General features: G+C 42.6%; 23 non-coding genes and 1 pseudogene across 23 annotated transcripts; all 24 read left to right on the forward strand.

Annotated features, from left to right (window-relative positions):
- The first annotated feature begins 451 nt into the window (after window positions 1-451).
- LOC113756314 lies at window positions 452-570 on the forward strand. Its single transcript, XR_003465916.1, has one exon. It is a non-coding gene; the product is annotated as a 5S ribosomal RNA (ribosomal RNA).
- Window positions 571-986: 416 nt separating this feature from the next.
- Window positions 987-1,105, forward strand: LOC113756331. The gene has a single exon (XR_003465931.1). It is a non-coding gene; the product is annotated as a 5S ribosomal RNA (ribosomal RNA).
- A 415-nt stretch (window positions 1,106-1,520) lies between these two features.
- Window positions 1,521-1,639, forward strand: LOC113756324. Its single transcript, XR_003465925.1, has one exon. It is a non-coding gene; the product is annotated as a 5S ribosomal RNA (ribosomal RNA).
- A 427-nt stretch (window positions 1,640-2,066) lies between these two features.
- On the forward strand, window positions 2,067-2,185 carry LOC113756307. Its single transcript, XR_003465909.1, has one exon. It is a non-coding gene; the product is annotated as a 5S ribosomal RNA (ribosomal RNA).
- A 415-nt stretch (window positions 2,186-2,600) lies between these two features.
- LOC113756321 lies at window positions 2,601-2,719 on the forward strand. The gene has a single exon (XR_003465922.1). It is a non-coding gene; the product is annotated as a 5S ribosomal RNA (ribosomal RNA).
- Window positions 2,720-3,674: 955 nt separating this feature from the next.
- Window positions 3,675-3,793, forward strand: LOC113756322. The gene has a single exon (XR_003465923.1). It is a non-coding gene; the product is annotated as a 5S ribosomal RNA (ribosomal RNA).
- Window positions 3,794-4,209: 416 nt separating this feature from the next.
- On the forward strand, window positions 4,210-4,328 carry LOC113756313. The gene has a single exon (XR_003465915.1). It is a non-coding gene; the product is annotated as a 5S ribosomal RNA (ribosomal RNA).
- Window positions 4,329-4,742: 414 nt separating this feature from the next.
- LOC113756329 lies at window positions 4,743-4,861 on the forward strand. Its single transcript, XR_003465929.1, has one exon. It is a non-coding gene; the product is annotated as a 5S ribosomal RNA (ribosomal RNA).
- A 416-nt stretch (window positions 4,862-5,277) lies between these two features.
- Window positions 5,278-5,398, forward strand: LOC113756325. Its single transcript, XR_003465926.1, has one exon. It is a non-coding gene; the product is annotated as a 5S ribosomal RNA (ribosomal RNA).
- Window positions 5,399-5,813: 415 nt separating this feature from the next.
- Window positions 5,814-5,932, forward strand: LOC113756312. Its single transcript, XR_003465914.1, has one exon. It is a non-coding gene; the product is annotated as a 5S ribosomal RNA (ribosomal RNA).
- A 416-nt stretch (window positions 5,933-6,348) lies between these two features.
- LOC113756323 lies at window positions 6,349-6,468 on the forward strand. The gene has a single exon (XR_003465924.1). It is a non-coding gene; the product is annotated as a 5S ribosomal RNA (ribosomal RNA).
- A 419-nt stretch (window positions 6,469-6,887) lies between these two features.
- On the forward strand, window positions 6,888-7,002 carry LOC113756328 (annotated as a pseudogene).
- Window positions 7,003-7,418: 416 nt separating this feature from the next.
- On the forward strand, window positions 7,419-7,537 carry LOC113756315. The gene has a single exon (XR_003465917.1). It is a non-coding gene; the product is annotated as a 5S ribosomal RNA (ribosomal RNA).
- Window positions 7,538-7,952: 415 nt separating this feature from the next.
- Window positions 7,953-8,071, forward strand: LOC113756311. Its single transcript, XR_003465913.1, has one exon. It is a non-coding gene; the product is annotated as a 5S ribosomal RNA (ribosomal RNA).
- Window positions 8,072-8,487: 416 nt separating this feature from the next.
- On the forward strand, window positions 8,488-8,608 carry LOC113756326. The gene has a single exon (XR_003465927.1). It is a non-coding gene; the product is annotated as a 5S ribosomal RNA (ribosomal RNA).
- A 415-nt stretch (window positions 8,609-9,023) lies between these two features.
- On the forward strand, window positions 9,024-9,142 carry LOC113756308. Its single transcript, XR_003465910.1, has one exon. It is a non-coding gene; the product is annotated as a 5S ribosomal RNA (ribosomal RNA).
- A 416-nt stretch (window positions 9,143-9,558) lies between these two features.
- On the forward strand, window positions 9,559-9,677 carry LOC113756316. The gene has a single exon (XR_003465918.1). It is a non-coding gene; the product is annotated as a 5S ribosomal RNA (ribosomal RNA).
- A 416-nt stretch (window positions 9,678-10,093) lies between these two features.
- LOC113756330 lies at window positions 10,094-10,212 on the forward strand. Its single transcript, XR_003465930.1, has one exon. It is a non-coding gene; the product is annotated as a 5S ribosomal RNA (ribosomal RNA).
- Window positions 10,213-10,627: 415 nt separating this feature from the next.
- Window positions 10,628-10,746, forward strand: LOC113756309. The gene has a single exon (XR_003465911.1). It is a non-coding gene; the product is annotated as a 5S ribosomal RNA (ribosomal RNA).
- Window positions 10,747-11,162: 416 nt separating this feature from the next.
- Window positions 11,163-11,281, forward strand: LOC113756318. Its single transcript, XR_003465919.1, has one exon. It is a non-coding gene; the product is annotated as a 5S ribosomal RNA (ribosomal RNA).
- A 415-nt stretch (window positions 11,282-11,696) lies between these two features.
- LOC113756319 lies at window positions 11,697-11,815 on the forward strand. The gene has a single exon (XR_003465920.1). It is a non-coding gene; the product is annotated as a 5S ribosomal RNA (ribosomal RNA).
- A 416-nt stretch (window positions 11,816-12,231) lies between these two features.
- LOC113756327 lies at window positions 12,232-12,352 on the forward strand. The gene has a single exon (XR_003465928.1). It is a non-coding gene; the product is annotated as a 5S ribosomal RNA (ribosomal RNA).
- Window positions 12,353-12,767: 415 nt separating this feature from the next.
- Window positions 12,768-12,886, forward strand: LOC113756310. Its single transcript, XR_003465912.1, has one exon. It is a non-coding gene; the product is annotated as a 5S ribosomal RNA (ribosomal RNA).
- A 416-nt stretch (window positions 12,887-13,302) lies between these two features.
- On the forward strand, window positions 13,303-13,421 carry LOC113756320. Its single transcript, XR_003465921.1, has one exon. It is a non-coding gene; the product is annotated as a 5S ribosomal RNA (ribosomal RNA).
- Window positions 13,422-13,557: the final 136 nt, after the last annotated feature.

Below are 13,557 nucleotides of genomic sequence, written 5' to 3' on the forward strand. Positions count from 1 at the left end.
GGTGACCCCCTGGGAAGTCCTCGTGTTGCACCCCTCTCTTTTTTGTTTCGAAATCCAAATTTCCTATTCGTTCTTTATCCTGTAGTAATTTAGCTCCGTCGGAACGATTGCTTAATATTTTGCTTCTTGTCGAAGCGTGAAGGAGGATCTGAAGGCGCGAGACAAATCAGGAACGGTACGGCTCGATCAAAGCCCGGATCGTCGCTCAAATTTTTCGGCGCAAATGTATCACCGCAAGCGTGAAGGATTGATTTTATGATAATTTAGAGTTGCGGGATGATGAAAAAAACAGGGTGCAAATCAATAACAAAAAAAAAATATAAAGTAAATAAATAAAAGGATAAGAGGAAAAACTGCTTCAATTGACGCTTAAAATGAATTCCGGTCTAGAAAAGCCACACTGCTTCGCAGGACGGGTTAGTTTAAAAGAATAAAGCGAAAGGAATATGGCGGGAGCGATCATACCAGCACTAATGCACCGGATCCCATCAGAACTCCGAAATTAAGCGTGGTTGGGCGAGAGTAGTACTAGGATTGGTGACCCCCTGGGAAGTCCTCGTGTTGCACCCCTCTCTTTTTTGTTTCGAAATCCAAATTTCCTATTCGTTTCTTTATCCTGTAGTAATTTAGCTCCGTCGGAACGATTGCTTAATATTTTGCTTCTTGTCGAAGCGTGAAGGAGGATCTGAAGGCGCGAGACAAATCAGGAACGGTACGGCTCGATCAAAGCCCGGATCGTCGCTCAAATTTGTCGGCGCAAATGTATCACCGCAAGCGTGAAGGATTGATTTTATGATAATTTAGAGTTGCGGGATGATGGAAAAAAACAGGGTACAAATCAATAACAAAAAAAAATATAAAGTAAATAAATAAAAGGATAAGAGGAAAATGCTTCAATTGACGCTTAAAATAAATTTCGGTCTAGAAAAGCCACACTGCTTCGCAGGACGGGGTAGTTAAAAAGAATAAAGCGAAAGGAACATGGCGGGTGCGATCATACCAGCACTAATGCACCGGATCCCATCAGAACTCCGAAGTTAAGCGTGCTTGGGCGAGAGTAGTACTATAATGGGTGACCCCCTGGGAAGTTCTCGTGTTGCACCACTCTTTTTTTTGTTTCGAAATCCAAATTTCGTATTCGTTCTTTATCCTGTAGTAATTTAGCTCCGTCGGAACGATTGCTTCATATTTTGCTTCTTGTCGACGCATGAAGGCGGATCTGAAGGCGTGAGACAAATCAGGAATGGTACGGCTCGATCAAAGCCCGGATCGTTGCTCAAATTTGTCGGCGCAAATGTATCACCGCAAGCGTGAAGGATTGATTTTATGATAATTTAGAGTTGCGGGATGATGGAAAAAAACAGGGTGCAAATCAATAACAAAAAAAAATATAAAGTAAATAAATAAAAGTGTAAGAGGAAAATGCTTCAATTGACGCTTAAAATGAATTCCGGTCTAGAAAAGCCACACTGCTTCGCTGGACGGTGTAGTTTAAAAGAATAAAGCGAAAGGAACCTTGTGGGTGCGATCATACCAGAACTAATGCACCGTATCCCATCAGAACTCCGAAGTTAAGCGTGCTTGGGCGTGAGCAGTATTAGGACGGGTGACCCCCTGGGAATTCCTCTTGTTGCACCCCACTCTTTTTTGTTTCGAAATTCAAATTTTCTATTCGTATCTTATCCTGTAGGTAAATTTAGGTCCTTCGGACGATTGCTTTATATTTTGCTTTCTTCTCGAAGCATGAAGGCGGATCTGATGGCGCGAGAAATTCAGGAATGTAACGGTACGGCTCGATCAAAGCCCGGGATCATCGCTAAATTTTCCGGCGTTTCAAATGTTAATCAGCGCAAGCGTGAATGGATTAAATTTCATGACAATTTATTGTTAGCGATGACGGAAAAAAACAGGGTGCAAATCAATAACAAAAAAATATGAAAGCAAATAAATATAAGGATAATAGAAAAATGCCTTCAATTGACGCTTAAAATGAATTCCGGTCTAGAAAAGCCACACTGATTCGCAGGACGGGGTAGTTTGAAAGAATAAAACGAAAGGAACATGGCGGGTGCGTTCATACCAGCACTAATGCACCGGATCCCATCAGAACTCCGAAGTTAAGCGTGCTTGGGCGAGAGTAGTACTAGAATGGGTGACCCCCTGGGAAGTTCTCGTGTTGCACCCCTCTTTTTTTTGTTTCGAAATCCAAATTTCGTATTCGTTCTTTATCCTGTAGTAATTTAGCTCCGTCGGAACGATTGCTTCATATTTTGCTTCTTGTCGACGCATGAAGGCGGATCTGAAGGCGCGAGACAAATCAGGAACGGTACGGCTCGATCAAAGCCCGGATCGTCGCTCAAATTTGTCGGCGCAAATGTATCACCGCAAGCGTGAAGGATTGATTTTATGATAATTTAGAGTTGCGGGATGATGGAAAAAAACAGGGTGCAAATCAATAACAAAAAAAAATATAAAGTAAATAAATAAAAGGATAAGAGGAAAATGCTTCAATTGACGCTTAAAATGAATTCCGGTCTAGAAAAGCCACACTGCTTCGCAGGACGGGGTAGTTTAAAAGAATAAAGCGAAAGGAACATGGCGGGTGCGATCATACCAGCACTAATGCACCGTATCCCATCAGAACTCCGAAGTTAAGCGTGCTTGGGCGTGAGCAGTATTAGGACGGGTGACCCCCTGGGAATTCCTCTTGTTGCACCCCACTCTTTTTTGTTTCGAAATTCAAATTTTCTATTCGTTCTTTATCCTGTAGTAATTTAGGTCCTTCGAAACGATTGCTTAATATTTTGCTTCTTGTCGAAGCGTGAAGGAGGATCTGAAGGCGCGAGACAAATCAGGAACGGTACGGCTCGATCAAAGCCCGGATCGTCGCTCAAATTTGTCGGCGCAAATGTATCCCCACAAGCGTGAAGGATTGATTTTATGAACAATTATTGTTGCGGCGATGACGGAAAAAAACAGGGTGCAAATGCAATAACAAAAAAAAATATAAGCAAATAAATATAAGGATATATGAAAAATGCTTGAATTGACGCTTAAAATGAATTTCGGTCTAAAAAGCCACACTGCTTCGCAGGACGGGGTAGTTTAAAAAGAATAAAGCGAAAGGAATATGGCGGGAACGATCATACCAGCACTAATGCACCGGAATTCCCATCAGAACTATAACCGAAATTAAGCGTGGAATGGGCGAGAGTAGTACTAGGATTGGTGACGCCCCTGGGAAATCCTCGTGTTGCACCCCTCTCTTTTTTGTTTCGAAATCCAAATTTCCTATTCGTTCTTTTATCCTGTAGTAATTTTAGCTCCGTCGAACAATTGCTTAATATTTGCTTCTTGTCGAGCGTGAAGGAGGATCTGAAGGCGGCGAGACAAAAACAGACGGTACGGCTCGATCAAAAGCCCGGATCGTCGCTCAAATTTGTCGCGCAATGTATCACCGCAAGCGTGAAGGATTGATTTAATGATAATTTAGAGTTGCGGGATGATGGAAAAAAACAGGGTGCAAATCAATAACAAAAAAAATATAAAGTAAATAAATAAAAGTATAAGAGGAAAATGCTTCAATTGACGCTTAAAATGAATTCCGGTCAAGAAAAGCCACACTGCTTCGCTGGACGGGGTAGTTTAAAAGAATAAAGCGAAAGGAACGTTGTGGGTGCGATCATACCAGCACTAATGCACCGTATCCCATCAGAACTCCGAAGTTAAGCGTGCTTGGGCGTGAGCAGTATTAGGACGGGTGACCCCCTGGGAATTCCTCTTGTTGCACCCCACTCTTTTTTGTTTCGAAATTCAAATTTTCTATTCGTTCTTTATCCTGTAGTAATTTAGGTCTTTCGGAACGATTGCTTTATATTTTGCTTCTTCTCGAAGCATGAAGGCGGATCTGAAGGCGCGAGAGAATTCAGGAACGGTACGGCTCGATCAAAGCCCGGATCATCGCTCAAATTTGTCGGCGCAAATGTATCAGCGCAAGCGTGATGGATTAATTTCATGACAATTTATTGTTGCGCGATGACGAAAAAAAATTGGGTGCAAATCAATAACAAAAAAAAATATGAAAGCAAATAAATATAAGGATAAGAGAAAAATGCTTGAATTGACGCTTAAAATGAATTTCGGTCTAAAAAAGCCACACTGCTTCGCAGGACGGGGTAGTTTAAAAGAATAAAGCGAAAGGAATATGGCGGGAGCGATCATACCAGCACTAATGCACCGGATCCCATCAGAACTCCGAAATTAAGCGTGGTTGGGCGAGAGTAGTACTATAATGGGTGACCCTCTGGGAAGTTCTCGTGTTGCACCCCTCTTTTTTTTGTTTCGAAATCCAAATTTCGTATTCGTTCTTTATCCTGTAGTAATTTAGCTCCGTCGGAACGATGCTTCATATTTTGCTTCTTGTCGACGCATGAAGGCGGATCTGAAGGCGCGAGACAAATCAGGAACGGTACGGCTCGATCAAAGCCCGGATCGTCGCTCAAATTTGTCGGCGCAAATGTATCACCGCAAGCGTGAAGGATTGATTTTATGATAATTTAGAGTTGCGGGATGATGGAAAAAAACAGGGTGCAAATCAATAACAAAAAAAAATATAAAGTAAATAAATAAAAGGATAAGAGGAAAATGCTTCAATTGACGCTTAAAATGAATTCCGGTCTAGAAAAGCCACACTGCTTCGCAGGACGGGGTAGTTTAAAAGAATAAAGCGAAAGGAACATGGCGGGTGCGATCATACTAGCACTAATGCACCGGATCCCATCAGAACTCCGAAGTTAAGCGTGCTTGGGCGAGAGTAGTACTAGAATGGGTGACCCCCTGGGAAGTTCTCGTGTTGCACCCCTCTTTTTTTTGTTTCGAAATCCAAATTTCGTATTCGTTCTTTATCCTGTAGTAATTTAGCTCCGTCGGAACGATTGCTTCATATTTTGCTTCTTGTCGACGAATGAAGGCGGATCTGAAGGCGCGAGACAAATCAGGAACGGTACGGCTCGATCAAAACCCGGATCGTCGCTCAAATTTGTCGGCGCAAATGTATCAGCGCAAGCGTGATGGATTGATTTCATGGCAATTTAGAGTTGCGCGATGAGGGAAAAAAACAGGGTGCAAATCAATAACAAAAAAAAATATGAAAGCAAATAAAAAAAAGGGTAAGAGGAAAATACTTGAATTGACGCTTAAAAGGAATTCCGGTCTAGAAAAACCACACTGCTTCGCAGGACGGGATGGTTTAAAAGAATAAAGCGAAAGGAACATGGCGGGTGCGATCATACCAGCACTAATGGAACGAAAATCCCATCAGAACTCCGAAGTTAAGCATGCTTGGGCGAGAGTAGTACTAGGATGGGTGACCCCCTGGGAAGTCCTCGTCTTGCACCCCTCTCTTTTTTCTTTCGAAATCCAAATTTCCTATTCGTTGTTTATCCTGTGGTAATTTAGCTCCGTTGAAACGATTGCTTTATATTTTGCTTCTTGTCGAAGGATGTAGGCGGATCTGAAGGCGCGAGACAAATCAGGAACGGTACGGCTCGATCAAAGACCGGATCGTCGCTCAAATTTGTCGGCGCAAATGTATCACCGCAAGCGTGAAGGATTGATTTCATGATAATTTAGAGTTGCGGGATGATGGAAAAAAACAGGGTGCAAATCAATAACAAAATAAAATATAAAGTAAATAAATAAAAGGATAAGAGGAAAATGCTTCAATGAACGCTTAAAATGAATTCCGGTCTAGAAAAGCCACACTGCTTCGCAGGACGGAGTAGTTTAAAAGAATAAAGCGAAAGGAACATGGCGGGTGCGATCATTCCAGCCCTAATGCACCGGATCCCATCAGAACTCCGAAGTTAAGCGTGCTTGGGCGTGAGTAGTACTAGAATGGGTGACCACCTGGGAAGTTCTCGTGTTGCACCCCTATTTTTTTTGTTTCGAAATCCAAATTTCCTATTCGTTCTTTATCCTGTAGTAATTTAGCTCCGTCGGAAAGATTGATTTATATTTTGCTTCTTGTCGAAGCATGAAGGCGAGCCTGAAGGCGCGAGACAAATCAGGAACGGTACGGTTCGATCAAACCCCGGATCGTCGCCCAAAGTTATCGGCGCAAATATATCACCGCAAGCGTGATGGATTGATTTCATGACAATTTAGACTTGCGCGATGAGGGAAAAAAACAGGGTGCAAATCAATAACAAAAAAAAATATGAAAGCAAATAAATAAAAGGATAAGAGAAAAATGCTTGAATTGACGCTTAAAATGAATTTCGGTCTAAAAAAGCCACACTGCTTCGCAGGACGGGTTAGTTTAAAAGAATAAAGCGAAAGGAATATGGCGGGAGCGATCATACCAGCACTAATGCAACCGGATCCCATCAGAACTCCGAAATTAAGCGTGGTTGGGCGAGAGTAGTACTAGGATTGGTGACCCCCTGGGAAGTCCTCGTGTTGCACCCCTCTCTTTTTTGTTTCGAAATCCAAATTTCCTATTCGTTCTTTATCCTGTAGTAATTTAGCTCCGTCGGAACAATTGCTTAATATTTTTTGCTTCTTGTCGAAGCGTGAAGGAGGATCTGAAGGCGCGAGACAAAACAGGAACGGTACGGCTCGATCAAAGCCCGGATCGTCGCTCAAATTTGTCGGCGCAAATGTATCAACGCAAACGTGAAGGATTGATTTTATGATAATTTAGAGTTGCGGGATGATGGAAAAAAACAGGGTGCAAATCAATAACAAAAAAAAATATAAAGTAAATAAATAAAAGGATAAGAGGAAAATGCTTCAATTGACGCTTAAAATGAATTCCGGTCTAGAAAAGCCACACTGATTCGCAGGACGGGGTAGTTTGAAAGAAATAAAACGAAAGGAAACATGGCGGGTGGTTCATACCAGCACTAATGCACCGGATCCCATCAGAACTCCGAGTTAAGCGGCTTGGGCGAGAGTAGTACTAGAATGGGTGACCCCTGGGAAGTTCTCGTGTTGCACCCCTCTTTTTTTTGTTTCGAAATCCAAATTTCGTATTCGTTCTTTATCCTGTAGTAATTTAGCTCCGTCGGAATGATTGCTTCATATTTTGCTTCTTGTCGAAGCATGAAGGCGGATCTGAAGGCGCGAGACAAATCAGGAACGGTACGGATCGATCAAAGCCCGGATCGTCGCTCAAATTTGTCGGCGCAAATGTATCAGCGCAAGCATGATGGATTGATTTCATGGCAATTTAGAGTTGCGCGATGAGGGAAAAAAACAGGGTGCAAATCAATAGCAAAAAAAAATATGAAAGCAAATAAATAAAAGAATAAGAGAAAAATGCTTGAATTGACGCTTAAAATGAATTTCGGTCGAAAAAAGCCACACTGCTTCGCAGGACGGGGTAGTTTAAAAGAATAAAGCGAAAGGAATATGGCGGGAGCGATCATACCAGCACTAATGCACCGGATCCCATCAGAACTCCGAAATTAAGCGTGGTTGGGCGAGAGTAGTACTAGGATTGGTGACCCCCTGGGAAGTCCTCGTGTTGCACCCCTCTCTTTTTTGTTTCGAAATCCAAATTTCCTATTCGTTTCTTTATCCTGTAGTAATTTAGCTCCGTCGGAACGATTGCTTAATATTTTGCTTCTTGTCGAAGCGTGAAGGAGGATCTGAAGGCGCGAGACAAATCAGGAACGGTACGGCTCGATCAAAGCCCGGATCGTCGCTCAAATTTGTCGGCGCAAATGTATCACCGCAAGCGTGAAGGATTGATTTCATGATAATTTAGAGTTGCGGGATGATGGAAAAAAATAGGGTGCAAATCAATAACAAAAAAAGTATAAAGTAAATAAATAAAAGGATAAGAGGAAAATGCTTCAATTGACGCTTAAAATGAATTCCGGTCTAGAAAAGCCACACTGCTTCGCTGGACGGGGTAGTTTAAAAGAATAAAGCGAAAGGAACGTTGTGGGTGCGATCATACCAGCACTAATGCACCGTATCCCATCAGAACTCCGAAGTTAAGCGTGCTTGGGCGAGAGTAGTACTAGAATGGGTGACCCCCTGGGAAGTTCTCGTGTTGCACCCCTCTTTTTTTTGTTTCGAAATCCAAATTTCGTATTCGTTCTTTATCCTGTAGTAATTTAGCTCCGTCGGAACGATTGCTTCATATTTTGCTTCTTGTCGACGAATGAAGGCGGATCTGAAGGCGCGAGACAAATCAGGAACGGTACGGCTCGATCAAAACCCGGATCGTCGCTCAAATTTGTCGGCGCAAATGTATCAGCGCAAGCGTGATGGATTGATTTCATGGCAATTTAGAGTTGCGCGATGAGGGAAAAAAACAGGGTGCAAATCAATAACAAAAAAAAATATGAAAGCAAATAAAAAAAAGGGTAAGAGGAAAATACTTGAATTGACGCTTAAAAGGAATTCCGGTCTAGAAAAACCACACTGCTTCGCAGGACGGGATGGTTTAAAAGAATAAAGCGAAAGGAACATGGCGGGTGCGATCATACCAGCACTAATGGAACGAAAATCCCATCAGAACTCCGAAGTTAAGCATGCTTGGGCGAGAGTAGTACTAGGATGGGTGACCCCCTGGGAAGTCCTCGTCTTGCACCCCTCTCTTTTTTCTTTCGAAATCCAAATTTCCTATTCGTTGTTTATCCTGTGGTAATTTAGCTCCGTTGAAACGATTGCTTTATATTTTGCTTCTTGTCGAAGGATGTAGGCGGATCTGAAGGCGCGAGACAAATCAGGAACGGTACGGCTCGATCAAAGACCGGATCGTCGCTCAAATTTGTCGGCGCAAATGTATCACCGCAAGCGTGAAGGATTGATTTCATGATAATTTAGAGTTGCGGGATGATGGAAAAAAACAGGGTGCAAATCAATAACAAAAAAAAATATAAAGTAAATAAATAAAAGGATAAGAGGAAAATGCTTCAATTAACGCTTAAAATGAATTCCGGTCTAGAAAAGACGCACTGCTTCGCAGGACGGGGTAGTTTAAAAGAATAAAGGGAAAGGAACATGGCGGGTGCGATCATTCCAGCCCTAATGCACCGGATCCCATCAGAACTCCGAAGTTAAGCGTGCTTGGGCGAGAGTAGTACTAGAATGGGTGACCACCTGGGAAGTTCTCGTGTTGCACCCCTATTTTTTTTGTTTCGAAATCCAAATTTCCTATTCGTTCTTTATCCTGTAGTAATTTAGCTCCGTCGGAAAGATTGCTTTATATTTTGCTTCTTGTCGAAGCATGAAGGCGAGCCTGAAGGCGCGAGACAAATCAGGAACGGTACGGTTCGATCAAACCCCGGATCGTCGCCCAAAGTTGTCGGCGCAAATATAGCACCGCAAACGTAATGGATTGATTTCATGACAATTTAGACTTGCGCGATGAGGGAAAAAAACAGGGTGCAAATCAATAACAAAAAAAAATATGAAAGCAAATAAATAAAAGGATATGAGGAAAATGCTTGAATTGACGCTTAAAATGAATTTCGGTCTAGAAAAGCCACAATGCTTCGCAGGACGGGGTAGTTTAAAAGAATAAAGCGAAAGGAATATGGCGGGAGCGATCATACCAGCACTAATGCACCGGATCCCATCAGAACTCCGAAATTAAGCGTGGTTGGGCGAGAGTAGTACTAGGATTGGTGACCCCCTGGGAAGTCCTCGTGTTGCACCCCTCTCTTTTTTGTTTCGAAATCCAAATTTCCTATTCGTTCTTTATCCTGTAGTAATTTAGCTCCGTCGGAATGATTGCTTCATATTTTGCTTCTTGTCGAAGCATGAAGGCGGATCTGAAGGCGCGAGACAAATCAGGAACGGTACGGATCGATCAAAGCCCGGATCGTCGCTCAAATTTGTCGGCGCAAATGTATCAGCGCAAGCATGATGGATTGATTTCATGGCAATTTAGAGTTGCGCGATGAGGGAAAAAAATAGGGTGCAAATCAATAGCAAAAAAAAATATGAAAGCAAATAAAAAAAAGGGTAAGAGGAAAATACTTGAATTGACGCTTAAAAGGAATGCCGGTTTAGAAAAACCACACTGCTTCGCAGGACGGGATGGTTTAAAAGAATAAAGCGAAAGGAACATGGCGGGTGCGATCATACCAGCACTAATGCACCGGATCCCATCAGAACTCCGAAGTTAAGCATGCTTGGGCGAGAGTAGTACTAGGATGGGTGACCCCCTGGGAAGTCCTCGTGTTGCACCCCTCTCTTTTTTCTTTCGAAATCCAAATTTCCTATTCGTTGTTTATCCTGTAGTAATTTAGCTCCGTTGAAACGATTGCTTTATATTTTGCTTCTTGTCGAAGGATGTAGGCGGATCTGAAGGCGCGAGACAAATCAGGAACGGTACGGCTCGATCAAAGACCGGATCGTCGCTCTAATTTGTCGACGCAAATGTATCACCGCAAGCGTGAAGGATTGATTTCATGATAATTTAGAGTTGCGGGATGATGGAAAAAAACAGGGTGCAAATCAATAACAAAAAAAAATATAAAGTAAATAAATAAAAGGATAAGAGGAAAATGCTTCAATTAACGCTTAAAATGAATTCCGGTCTAGAAAAGACGCACTGCTTCGCAGGACGGGGTAGTTTAAAAGAATAAAGGGAAAGGAACATGGCGGGTGCGATCATTCCAGCCCTAATGCACCGGATCCCATCAGAACTCCGAAGTTAAGCGTGCTTGGGCGAGAGTAGTACTAGAATGGGTGACCACCTGGGAAGTTCTCGTGTTGCACCCCTATTTTTTTTGTTTCGAAATCCAAATTTCCTATTCGTTCTTTATCCTGTAGTAATTTAGCTCCGTCGGAAAGATTGCTTTATATTTTGCTTCTTGTCGAAACATGAAGGCGAGCCTGAAGGCGCGAGACAAATCAGGAACGGTACGGTTCGATCAAACCCCGGATCGTCGCCCAAAGTTGTCGGCGCAAATATATCACCGCAAACGTGATGGACTGATTTCATGACAATTTAGACTTGCGCGATGAGGGAAAAAAACAGGGTGCAAATCAATAACAAAAAAAAATATGAAAACAAATAAATAAAAGGATATGAGGAAAATGCTTGAATTGACGCTTAAAATGAATTTCGGTCTAGAAAAGCCACAATGCTTCGCAGGACGGGGTAGTTTAAAAGAATAAAGCGAAAGGAATATGGCGGGAGCGATCATACCAGCACTAATGCACCGGATCCCATCAGAACTCCGAAATTAAGCGTGGTTGGGCGAGAGTAGTACTAGGATTGGTGACCCCCTGGGAAGTCCTCGTGTTGCACCCCTCTCTTTTTTGTTTCGAAATCCAAATTTCCTATTCGTTCTTTATCCTGTAGTAATTTAGCTCCGTCGGAACGATTGCTTAATATTTTGCCTCTTGTCGAAGCGTGAAGGAGGATCTGAAGGCGCGAGACAAATCAGGAACGGTACGGCTCGATCAAAGCCCGGATCGTCGCTCAAATTTGTCGGCGCAAATGTACCACCGCAAGCGTGAAGGATTGATTTTATGATAATTTAGAGTTGCGGGATAATGGAAAAAAACAGGGTGCAAATCAATAACAAAAAAAAATATAAAGTAAATAAATAAAAGGATAAGAGGAAAATGCTTCAATTGACGCTTAAAATGAATTCCGGTCTAGAAAAGCCACACTGCTTCGCAGGACGGGGTAGTTTAAAAGAATAAAGCGAAAGGAACATGGCGGGTGCGTTCATACCAGCACTAATGCACCGGATCCCATCAGAACTCCGAAGTTAAGCGTGCTTGGGCGAGAGTAGTACTAGAATGGGTGACCCCCTGGGAAGTTCTCGTGTTGCACCCCTCTTTTTTTTGTTTCGAAATCCAAATTTCGTATTCGTTCTTTATCCTGTAGTAATTTAGCTCCGTCGGAACGATTGCTTCATATTTTGCTTCTTGTCGACGAATGAAGGCGGATCTGAAGGCGCGAGACAAATCAGGAACGGTACGGCTCGATCAAAACCCGGATCGTCGCTCAAATTTGTCGGCGCAAATGTATCAGCGCAAGCGTGATGGATTGATTTCATGGCAATTTAGAGTTGCGCGATGAGGGAAAAAAACAGGGTGCAAATCAATAACAAAAAAAAATATGAAAGCAAATAAAAAAAAGGGTAAGAGGAAAATACTTGAATTGACGCTTAAAAGGAATTCCGGTCTAGAAAAACCACACTGCTTCGCAGGACGGGATGGTTTAAAAGAATAAAGCGAAAGGAACATGGCGGGTGCGATCATACCAGCACTAATGGAACGAAAATCCCATCAGAACTCCGAAGTTAAGCATGCTTGGGCGAGAGTAGTACTAGGATGGGTGACCCCCTGGGAAGTCCTCGTCTTGCACCCCTCTCTTTTTTCTTTCGAAATCCAAATTTCCTATTCGTTGTTTATCCTGTGGTAATTTAGCTCCGTTGAAACGATTGCTTTATATTTTGCTTCTTGTCGAAGGATGTAGGCGGATCTGAAGGCGCGAGACAAATCAGGAACGGTACGGCTCGATCAAAGACCGGATCGTCGCTCAAATTTGTCGGCGCAAATGTATCACCGCAAGCGTGAAGGATTGATTTCATGATAATTTAGAGTTGCGGGATGATGGAAAAAAACAGGGTGCAAATCAATAACAAAAAAAAATATAAAGTAAATAAATAAAAGGATAAGAGGAAAATGCTTCAATTAACGCTTAAAATGAATTCCGGTCTAGAAAAGACGCACTGCTTCGCAGGACGGGGTAGTTTAAAAGAATAAAGGGAAAGGAACATGGCGGGTGCGATCATTCCAGCCCTAATGCACCGGATCCCATCAGAACTCCGAAGTTAAGCGTGCTTGGGCGAGAGTAGTACTAGAATGGGTGACCACCTGGGAAGTTCTCGTGTTGCACCCCTATTTTTTTTGTTTCGAAATCCAAATTTCCTATTCGTTCTTTATCCTGTAGTAATTTAGCTCCGTCGGAAAGATTGCTTTATATTTTGCTTCTTGTCGAAGCATGAAGGCGAGCCTGAAGGCGCGAGACAAATCAGGAACGGTACGGTTCGATCAAACCCCGGATCGTCGCCCAAAGTTGTCGGCGCAAATATATCACCGCAAACGTGATGGATTGATTTCATGACAATTTAGACTTGCGCGATGAGGGAAAAAAACAGGGTGCAAATCAATAACAAAAAAAAATATGAAAGCAAATAAATAAAAGGATATGAGGAAAATGCTTGAATTGACGCTTAAAATGAATTTCGGTCTAGAAAAGCCACATTGCTTCGCAGGACGGGGTAGTTTAAAAGAATAAAGCGAAAGGAATATGGCGGGAGCGATCATACCAGCACTAATGCACCGGATCCCATCAGAACTCCGAAATTAAGCGTGGTTGGGCGAGAGTAGTACTAGGATTGGTGACCCCCTGGGAAGTCCTCGTGTTGCACCCCTCTCTTTTTTGTTTCGAAATCCAAATTTCCTATTCGTTTCTTTATCCTGTAGTAATTTAGCTCCGTCGGAACGATTGCTCAATATTTTGCTTCTTGTCGAAGCGTGAAGGAGGATCTGAAGGCGCGAGACAAATCA

The sequence above is a fragment of the Coffea eugenioides genome, unplaced genomic scaffold, assembly GCF_003713205.1.
Source record: "Coffea eugenioides isolate CCC68of unplaced genomic scaffold, Ceug_1.0 ScVebR1_2175;HRSCAF=3163, whole genome shotgun sequence".
Lineage (NCBI taxonomy): Eukaryota > Viridiplantae > Streptophyta > Magnoliopsida > Gentianales > Rubiaceae > Coffea > Coffea eugenioides.